The sequence below is a fragment of the Equus quagga genome, chromosome 11 (genome assembly GCF_021613505.1).
Source record: "Equus quagga isolate Etosha38 chromosome 11, UCLA_HA_Equagga_1.0, whole genome shotgun sequence".
Classification (NCBI taxonomy): Eukaryota; Metazoa; Chordata; class Mammalia; order Perissodactyla; family Equidae; genus Equus; species Equus quagga.
Window position 1 is genome coordinate 72,112,014 of NC_060277.1, and position 11,338 is coordinate 72,123,351.

Sequence of the window (11,338 nt, forward strand, 5' to 3'; positions counted from 1 at the left end):
CGTCACACACAGAGACTTGGGGAAAAAATCTGGCCTGGCTTCCAGCAGCCTAAGGCCACCGTGTTCCTGTGATGACCAGCCCCCTTGAGTTCCTGGCTGAAAAAGCTCAAGACCATCAAAAGAATTTACCATTTGTTCCAGCCAACACCTGCCGATAAGCTCCTGACCTCCGTTTTCTTAGAGCATTTATTTTAAAAACTTACTGTTGTAAATCCTTTCTCTGTGCCTTTGGGGTCTGTCTCCTAGAACACAGGAGTGTCTTTCTCAAGGACGTGGGAGCCATTCCTTTGAAATATAATCATCAGGATGGGGCCTCTGTGTGTCAGTCTCCGTGGGTGGGTAGGAGCCTAACTCGGCTGAGCGCCAGTCACCAGATACAGAGGGCCTAATCACATCGACACTGATGCTTACCTGCTTTTGAAATTTTTCACTTTCTTGACTCTGCTTGAACCCTGACTCACTCCCCATCCCTACTCCCTCGGTTTCCCTTCAACAGGCCAAGTCGTCTCGACACAGATCAGAGCCCAGCTCAGGTCTACACTAAAGGAGTCCTTTCCTACACTGCAGTAGTGCTGGATAAAATCTGCCTTCACCGAGTTGAACTGGCGTCGGATCACTTCCAGGAACATTCCTGGAGAGCCTGGGGGCTCCCTCGCCACCTCAGAACCGACAGGCCTCCGGGAGTCGGAGTTAAATAGCAGCCCACAAAGGCAAGCATGAGGGCAATTGTTCAGCTGTCAGCCAACCAGGCCTGGATCTAGTCACACAAAAGGATTTCCCCTTGCTTAGGGAGGCAGGCCCTCGAGAGGCAGGAGGCTGCCCATAGAGATGGCAGCATAAGCCCTGTGACAACTAATACTGAAAGAAACTTAGATCTTTGAGTTCCGGAAATAGCCTGGGGGCTGAGGTGTAGATACAATCAATTAATAGTCTAAAGGAAACTAAAGTCAGGAAAGCCTGCAGCTTACCCCCCTGTACAGCACTTACGTACAGATGGTGTGGGGAAGGGCTATGCAAACTGAATCGCAAGTGGGTAGGTGCCAGCTTCCTGGGACTTGCGATATGATGAGACCAGCAGCAATGGCCCAGACACAAGGATCAGATCATTACATTCGTGGAGCCACAGACCCCATGGAATCACTTTCTGTGCATTACCTCACAGGGACCACTGTTGTCTCCATCTCACAGGTAAGGGACCCAGGGCTTGGAACAGCTAAGCTTACTTACCGAGGTCACAGAGCTACTGGGTGCTAGGCACGGGGTCCCAGTGTAAGCAGTGTCCAGGGCTGCCCCGCACTCATTCCAGCACACTGCCTGCCTGCTGCTGGAGCAACCCTGACACCGCGTCAGCCTCCACGTTTCCTCCGCTGGTCTAGGGATGGGGAGGAGTCCCTTCATCAGGAACCCTCTTCAGCCCATGGTCTCACCTCCCTGGGTTCCAGCAGCAGAGTCCCCTCCTGGGCTTTCCTCACACCCTGGCTGTGGTCGGCCTGAGGGAGGCCAAGGTCTTTGCCCAGGGTGTTGGCTCAGGGCTACCCCGTGAGTGACAGGTGTCCTTTCAATGCTCCCATAGTTACAGGAAGGGGAATACTCCGGAAATATGCAGGCAGCCACCTCTGGGCCAGGCTGGAATATTCCCCGGGTCACTGTGTCGTCAAGGCAGAGTCCTGAGGAAAATACCCTTGGTGCTGGGGGCTGGAGGCGTGGCCCTGACAAGGTGTCACTCTCAGGGGCTTCCGCAAATTGCATAAAATGTTCTGAAAAATCCGTGTTTTCAAGGAACAAATGTCATTCCTCAGGATCAGCCAGGAGATGAGAATATCTCATCACTGATCCCACACCCAGGCCCTTTTGTCTAGAGAAAGGGATCTTGGTCCAAAGTTTAAAGCAAGGCACAACAAAACAAAATACAGCTCTACACATGCACAAGGAACCATGGCAAACGCTTTTCAGATAATAACTCACTTAATCCTCTCAACAACCCTAGGATGTAACTACTGTTATTATTATGACTAAAAAATGAGAAAACTGAGGCACAGAAAGGTGAAGTAATGTACCCAAAGTAACACAGCAAATAAGTAGCAGAACTAGGATTCAAACCCAAGCAGTCTGCTTCCAGAGCCCATGTAACTGGGACAGGACATAGCCCCCAGGAGTGGGGTGGGTGGGCAGGCGGCTTCCCACGTGAGTCCCCACTGGGCTTCCTCCCTGAGGGGCCTTTGATCAGCTGAAGGAGTTCTCCGAGCCGCTGGCATCCTCACTGTCAATATCTCCCCCTGGAACCCAGCTCCTGTGTGGTCCGGGCCCAGGTCTGAAAGATGGGTTTTTAGAAACGCTAAAAATGGGAGATGGGGGATGAGTCCTTCAGCCAATGGCAGATCACTGCGCTCTCCCATCCTTTGCTGTGCAGTACTTGTCTGCTCTGGCGGCTAAACCCACCAGGAAGACACATGGTCAGCCCAGTATAGGGTGGAGAATAGGAAGCAGGGCAGTAAAGGCGTAGCCTGTGGGACCTGGGGGGCAGGTAGAGGACACAGGATCTGTATGAGTGTGTCCGGGCTGCCATGACAAGGTCCCGCGGACTGGGGCGCTTAAACAACGGAAATTTATTTCCTACAGTTCTGGAGGCCAGAAGTCTGAGTCCTTGCTCCTTGGCTCGTGGACGGCCGCCTTCTCTGTGTCCTCACATGGTCGTCCCTCTGGGAGTGTCTGTGTCCTGATCTCTTCTTATTAGGACATTGGATTAGGGCCCACCCTAACATCCTCATTTTAACTTACTACGTCTTCAAAGATCCTGTCTCTAAATATGGTCACATTCTGAGGGACTGGGGTCAGGGCTTCAACACAGGGATTTCGGGGGACACAATTCAGCTGTAATAGGAACCTAAGGAAATGTACAGGCTGGAGTTGTGTGAGGTTTTGAATTATTATTAGAAAATATTTAGACATACGAAAAAGTATAAAGAATAATATAAAGCATGTGAGATACCCACTGCTCAGTGGAAGAAATGAAACATTTCCAATCCAGGGGAAGCCCCTTGGGTAAGGTTTCTGGTCATGCTCTCCTCCCCACCTCCAGAGGCAACCTTACCTAGAGTTTAGCGTTTCTGGTTCTCCTGCATTCCTTTATACTTCTAGTACATACCTGTGCATCCTCACATGATATATAATCCTGTTTTTTGTGTTTTTTTTTAAAGATTTTATTTTTTTCCTTTTTCTCCCGAAAGCCCCCCAGTACATAGTTGTATATTTTTCATTGTGGGTCCTTCTAGTTGTGGCATGTGGGACGCCGCCTCAGTGTGGCTCGATGAGCAGTGCCATGTCCGCGCCCAGGATTCGAACCAACGAAACAGTGGGCCGTCTGCAGCGGAGCACGCGAACTCAACCACTAGGCCACGGGGCCAGCCCCCTGTTTTTTGTGTTTTAAACTTTGGATAAATGGTAATATTCTCTATGCTTTTTTTATTGAGGTGAAATTGATGTAACATAAATTAACCATTTTAAAGTGTACAATTCAGTGGCATTTAGTGCATTCACCATTTTGCACAACCACCACCTCTCTCTAGTTGCAAAAATTTTTCATCACCTCATAAGAAGACTCCACAGCCATGAAGCAAGTACCCCCAGTCCCCCCCACCCCAACCCCCGGCAACCACTAATCTGCCTTCTGTCTCTATGGATTTGTTCATTTGCATCCTTTTGCAAATTCCTTTTTCTGCTCAGTATTTGAGTCATTCATCCATGTGGTCACATTTGACCATTGTTTGTTTGTTTTTCATTCCCATATAATATCCCATGATGGGACTCAACCACATTTTTAAAATCCTTACTCCTATTGATGAATTTATGGGACTTGTAAAAAATCATTTAAAAAATAAGTATTACGTGCACATGGTAACAAATTCAAGCATCGTAAACGAAGACACAGTGAAAACAAAATGTCTTTCTCCTCCTTCCAAAGAGACAGCCACTTTACCTGTTTTTTGGTGCATTTTTTTAGCACTATGCCGGGCTATACATACACATGTAAATATGGCATATACTTTTGGTACACATACGTGGTATTAGTGTTTATTGAGTGCTCGTTCTATGCCAAACACTGCTTTAGGTGCTGGAGGTGCAGCAGTGGACAAAACATCCAGCTTATATTCCAGTAGAGACAGATAGACGATACACAAGCAGACAGCCAGATGTATATGTCAAGCGGTGATAAGAGCTATGGAGGAAAATAAAGGACAATAAGGGACGGGGGGTGGGGGGGAGTAATCAGGGAAGGCTTCTCTGAGATGACATTTGACTTGAGGGGAGGAAACATCTTTTTCCTTCTACTCTCCTAGGTTCAGTGGCTGGGGCCTGTGAATCAAACTGATAAAAGACAGATAAACAAGAGAAAAAATGTTTTAATTACATACACACCAGAGTTCACAAAGGAAAAAATGTGGCTCAAGGAGGGCATCAGATGTTGAAACTTACTGTATATATCATCCTAGGCTAAGTAAATGAAGAGGGGTTTCCGGCTTCTGGGAGGGGAGGCAAGTTATGGGAAGGTGACCAGGAGAGGTATGGTAAACAGGGTTGTTTAGTAAGCTTTGTTCTGCAGATTTAAGATGGTGTCTTCTCTGAATTAAGAGTTGTCCTCTTCATGGTATGGGAGATGGGCACAGCTCTACAAATGGAAATTTCCTTTATAAATGTAAATTTCCTTTGCAAGAGGAAAATGTGCGCCCTGTTTATAGAGCTTTCCTGTGTCTGCTGGTTCTCAATGGCTTTTAGCTCAAAATAATCCAGATGCCAAAGAGGCCTATTTTGAGGTAGTATATTCCGGTACCCTTCAGAATGAACGCAGGACATCTAAAGCAAGAATGTTCCAGGCGGAGGGGGTAGCAAGTGCAGAGACCTCAGCTGAGATGTGTTGGCATGTTGGAGAAACAGCCAGGAGGCCAGCGGGGCTGGAGGGGAGAGCAGGAGAGGGCAGCAGGTGTTAACAAACCGTTCACCCTGCTCTGCACTTCGCTGCTTCCCCACGAACCACAGTCTCCTGGCCTTCGTCCTGATTAGCCCACGTTAAGCTGCCTTCTTCTGTTGCAGAAGCTCCCAGGTCATCCACCATATGGATACAGCACAAGTTATTGAAGTGGTTGTAAGGTTTTTCCTTTCCTTTTTAAAAAAAGTACCAGGAGGTATAAAGGGAAAATCGGGAAGTGGCCGGAGTGGATCATGAAAGGAGGAAAATAGGAGACCAGCCCGGTGGCGCAGTTCTTAAGTTCGCACGTTCTGCTTCTTGGCGGTCTGGGGTTCACCGGTGCAGACATGGCACTGCTTGGCACGCCATGCTGTGGTAGGCGTCCCACGTATAAAGTAGAGGAAGATGGGCATGGATGTTAGCTCAGGGCCAGTCTCCCTCAGCAAAAAGAGGAGAACTGGCAGTAGTTAGCTCAGGGCTAATCTTCCTCAAAAAAAAAAAAAAAGGAGGAAAATAAAGAGCAGGGCTGCTCTTAACAGTTGCATAGTCCAGGGCAAGAGTGGAAATGCAGGCCTAGGGACCATATGTCTAAACATTAAAAGTTATAAATTAAACTGACACGCTGTTAAATAAAATACGTATTATCTTCCTACCTTGACAATGGACCTTCAGATCAATCTGGAGGCTAGAATTAAATGTGGAATTTCAGGCTCTTTGGGGTTCTGCACCCAGCCCGTGGCCTGCCCACTCCTCTTCCCACTCCCAGCTCCACCTGCATGAAGAAGGCACCTGACTACACAGGTCTGGACACCTCAGCCTGTCTGTGGAGCTTCCATCTATGCCGCCCTTGGCCTAGGGCAACTTCGGAGAACGGCCTCAGGAAAGAGGCCCAGGGGGGCCCTACAAGCAGGCTGGGGCCCCTTGAGCAAGAAATTCCAAGGTGCCAGGCGCTCAGACCGTGGTCCAGAAGTGTGTGTTGGGGAGACAGGAGCTGGGTGGGCACGACCTCTTGATTCCACAGACTTCCTGTCCCTTAGGGAGGGATGTGGCTCGGGGAGAGTCAGAGCAGGGTCGTGTGAAGCATGAGGCCCAGGGACGGGACCCCACTTGCCCAAGTCTAAGGCTGGTGCTGCTGAAGAGGGGACACAGCCTGTCTACCTTGGGGAAGAAACTGACGACATGGAGAAAGTGAGCAAGACAGAGCAGAGAGCTGGAATCAGCAGCCCAGCCAGCAGGAGGGACCCAGGCTGAGCAGGCCGCAGGAGGAGAGAGAACTGCCAGTTCTACCCAAGGTGTGCCCACATCAGCACCGGCCGAGGGGGAAACTTGATCCTCATAGAGAGAGAAAACACAGCTGTACCTTCTCGTAACACTAACAGCCACTGAGACCACAAGGAGAAAGAACAAACAAGGAAGCTGGAAGAAATAATGAAAATACTGTCATCTCTTCTGTCGGCCAAGGAACATCACGGTAGAGTGTACTGCTGTCCTGCAAGACATGTAGGGCTGGGAAGGCGGGCTCCAGGTCCAACTGGGCGGCTAACTAGCATTGACAGGTTGAGCAAGTCACTTTGCATCTCCGTCTGTTTCCTCATCTATCAAATAAGGACATACCTGCCCCATGTCTCTACTTGCAAGGGATTTTTACGGTTATCTGACAAATAGAAACGGCAAGCAGTAGGATCTATTGGAGTATATGAGGAAGCCATTTGGTGTAAAGCTAATTCGGCCTGACTTTGTTTTTTTCCAAAAGGGCCTGTTGTGGCCATTGAGCATGCATTGTATATCTGCTTTAAACATTGACCACAGCAAGAACAAATGGCCTTAAGATAAAGGTGCAACTTCCCCACACACACACATTGGCATTTCCTTAAGGATAAGCATCTTTCCTTAGGCTAGGAACTGATCGCTGTGCTCACCTTTGACCACCCAGCTCACCTGTGACCACCCAGCTCGAGACAACAGACAGGCCACCCTGCTGTGTCCACCAAGACAGCAGACCTACCTGCTGTGTCCATCAATCGCTGTGCTGACAAAGCAGTCTCGCAACTATTATAAAAAGGGACATTTCAATCATATGTGAAACATCCTCTTTGGGGGTATATAACCACTCTGTACACCCCACTTCTTTGGTGCCCTTTCTTCCTTCGTGAAGAAAGGCCCCAGGCCATGGTCCTCACATTTTAGCTCAGAATAAACTCTCCCAAATTTTCATTTATAGATTGGTTATGGATTATTTTCGTCGACATACTCAAAAAACTTATTCCTTTGCTGGATGTGAGTTTTTTCTTTCAAAGCTGACTGGCTGGCTCAACATAACCTTGATGCAACCTGCACTAAAATCGGGAAGAGAAATGGTCAAGCTGCCTCCTGCCAGATCAGCATCCAGACAAGGAGGGCCGGCTGAGAGGGAAGAGAAGCCAGCCTTTCTTGGAAAGGAAGAGCAGCCAGCCTTTGCAAGCACCTGTCTGCGAGCACCAGGGTGAGTAGAGGAGGGCACCTGAAAAACAAACCCCAGACATCTCCACTGGCAGGTGGTCATTTGTGCAAAGGACCTCTGTCACTTCCATTTCACTTAGCTCCTAGGGACAAAAGCAGACAGGCAAGGGGCACTTGCTATATGCAGAGCTGTGCTGGACACATTAGAGAGCTTGCCAGTGGACGAGAGGACTGAACAACAGAAGGGTCCTTTACAGAGCAGGGTGTCCACACAGACCTGTGTGGATCAACACTACCAACTCTCATTACTGAGGATAAGAGGGCCAAACCTTACAGATCAAAATCCCAGCAGGCTATTTTGGAAAAATAGACAAGATGATTTGAAAACGAATATGGAAAAGCAAAGGCTCTAGAATAGTCAAAACAATCTTCAAAATGAGCAAAGTTGGAAGACTTGCACTACCTGATATCAAGACTTACTATGAAGCTGCGATACTCAGGACGGTGTGGTGTGGGCGTAAGGAGAGACAGATAGATAGATAGATGGAACAGAACGGAGTCCACCAATAGAGTCACACATACACAGCTTATTGATTTCCTACAAAAGTGCCAAGTCAAGTCGATGGGGGAAGGAACGTTTTTTCAATGAAAACTGCTGGAACAACTGGAGATCCATTTGGGAAAAAATGAATCTTGACCCCTATCTGACTTTATTCACAAAATTAATTTGAGATGGATCATGGACCTAACCTTAAACCCCAGAATCATAAAGCTCCTTGAAGAAAACAGAAGTCTACATTTGTGATGTCGAAGTAGGTAAAGATCCTTGGGCAGGATACACAAATTAAAAAATTGATAAAATGGCTTTATCATAATTTAAAATTTCTGCTTAGCAAAAGACACCATTAAGAAAAAGAATTGACAAGCTGCAGACCTGGAAAAAAAATCTTTGCAGCCACATATCTGAGAAATGATTTATATCCGAGACATGTAAAGAGCTCTTACAAATGATCAATGAGAATATAAATATTCTGGGCTAGCCCCAGTGGCCTAGTGGTTAAGATCAGCATGCTCCACTTTAGCGACCCACATTCAGCTCCTGAGCATGGACCTACACCACTCATCTGTTACTGTCCATGCTATGGCAGCAGTTCACATAGAAAAAAAAAAGAGGAAGACTGCCAATGAATGTTAGCTCAGGGTGAATCTTCCTCCGCAAAAAAAAAAAAAAAAAAAAAAAGTAAATATTCCAACTACAAAATAGGAAAAAACTTTGACACGCTACAAAGTAAGATATATAAATGACCCATAAGCAGTGTAAAAAGTGCTCAAGAGTGCTCACTTCAGCAGAACATATACTAAAATTGGAATGATACAGAGAAGATTAGCATGGCCCCTGTGCAAGGATGACATGCAAATTCGTGAAGCATTTCATATTTTTAGACAAACACAGGCTCAGAGTGAAGGGATGGAAAACAATACTCCAAAATAATGGCAAACAAAAGAAAGCAGGTGTTGCCATGCTTATATCAGACAAAGCAGACTTCAAGATAAAAAAGACAATGAGAGACAAACAGGGGCAGTCTATAATGATAAAAGGGACTTGCCACCAAGGGACATAACACTTATAAATATCTATGCACCTAACACAGGAGCACCAAAGTACATAAAGCAACTATTAACAAACCTAAAAGGAGATATTAACAGCAACACAATAATAGTAGGGGACCTTAACACCCCACTTTCATCAATGGATAGATCATACAGACAGAAAGTCAACAAGGAAATAGTGGAATTAAATGAAAAACTAGACCAGATGGACTTAATAGATATATATAGCAAAACAGATAGATAGATAGATAGATAGATAGATAGATAGATAGATAGAATATATATACCAAAAACAGCAGAATACACATTCTTCTCAAGTGCACGTGGAACATTCTCAAAGACAGACCATATGTTTGGAAACAAGGCAAGCCTCAATAAATTTAAGAAGATTGAAATCATATCAAGCATCTTTTCCGACCATAATGCTATGAAACTAGAAATCAACTACAAGAAAAAAGCTGGGAAAGTGACAAATATGTGGTGACTAAACAACATGCCACTGAACAACCAATGGATCATTGAAGAAATTAAAGGAGAAATCAAAAAATACCTGGAGACGAACGAAAATGAAAATATACCATACTAGGGGCTGGCCCAGTGGCGCAGCGATTAAGTGTACATGCTCTGCTTCGGTGGCCCAGGGTTTGCCAGTTCGGATCCCAGGTGCGGACATGGCACCGCTTGGCAAGTCATGCTGTGGTAGGTGTCCCACATATAAAGTAGAGGAAGATTGGCATGGATGTTAGCTCAGGGCCAGTCTTCCTCAGCAAAAAGAGGAGGATTGGCAGCAGATGTTAGCTCAGGGCTGATCTTTCTCAAAAAAAGAAAAAAAAGAAAAGAAGATACACCATACTAACTCACAAAGGATGCAGCGAAAGCGGTCCTAAGAGGCAAATTCCTAGGAACACAGGCCCACCTTAACAAAGAAGAAAAATATTAAATAAACAATCTTAAACTACACCTAACAGAACTAGAAAAAGACGAACAAACAAAGCCCAAAGTCAGCAGAAGGAGGGAAATAATAAAAATTAGAGCAGAAGTAATGAAATTGAGACCAAAAAAAAAAAAAAAACAGTAAAAAGGGATCAATGAAACTAAGAGCTGGTTCTTTGAGAAGATAAACAAAATTGACAAACTCTTAGCCAGACTAAGAAAAAAAAGAGAGAAGGCTCAAATTAATAAAATTAGAAATGAAAGAGGAGACATTACAATGGATGCCACAGAAGTACAAAGGATTATAGTATGAAAAACTATATGCCCGGTGGCCAAGTGGTTGAGTTTGCGTGCTCCGCTTTGGCAGCCCAGGGTTTCACCGGTTCGGGTCCTGGGCACGGACATGGCACCACTCATCAAGCTATGCTGAGGTGGCATCCCACATGCCACAACTAGAAGGACCTACAACTAAAAATATACAACTATGTACTGGGGGGCTTTGGGGAGAAAAAGGAAAAATAAAACCTTAAAAAAAAAACTATATGCCAACAAATTGGACAACCTAGAAGAAATGGATAAAATCTTAGACTCAAACAACCTCCCAAAATTGGACCAAGAAGAAATAGAGAATCTGAATAGACCAATCACAAGTAAAGAGATTGAAACAGCAATCAAAAACCTCCCCAAAAATAAAAATCCACGGCCAGATGGCTTCTCTGAAGAATTCTACCAAACATTCAAAGAAGATTTATATGTATCTTTCCCCAACCATTCCAAAAAAATTGAAGAAGATGGAACACTTCCTAACACATTTTATGAGGCCAACATCACCCTGATCCCAAAGCCAAACAAGGACAACACAAAGAAGGAAAATTACAGGCCAATATCGCTGATGAACACAGATGCAAAAACCCTGAACAAAATATTGGCAAACTGAATACAGCAATACATTAAAAGGATCATACATTGCAATCAAGTGGGATTTATACCAGGGATGCAGGGATGGTTCAACATCTGCAAATCAATCAACATGATACAGAACATTAACAAAAAGAGGAATAAAAACCACATGATCATTTCAATAGACGCAGAGAAAGCATCTGACAAGCTCCAACATCCAGGGGCTGGCCCCGTGGCCGAGTGGTTAAGTTCGCACGCTCCGCTGCAGGCGGCCCAGTGTTTCGTTGGCTCAAATCCTGGACGCAGACATGGCACTGCTCATCAAACCATGCTGAGGCAGTGTTCCACATGCCACAACTAGAAGGACCCACAACGAAGAATATACAACTACGTACTGGGGGGCTTAGGGGAAAAAAAGGAAAAAAAAAAGATCCAACATCCATTTATGACAAAAATCCTCAATAAAATGGGTATAGAAGGAAAGTACCTCAA

At 45.6% G+C, this 11,338-nt stretch overlaps 1 non-coding gene across 1 annotated transcript; it reads left to right on the forward strand.

Moving 5' to 3' along the window:
• Positions 1-8,736: 8,736 nt before the first annotated feature.
• On the forward strand, positions 8,737-8,843 carry LOC124248026 (U6 spliceosomal RNA). Its single transcript, XR_006890910.1, has one exon. It is a non-coding gene; the product is annotated as a U6 spliceosomal RNA (small nuclear RNA).
• The last annotated feature ends 2,495 nt before the right edge of the window (positions 8,844-11,338 follow it).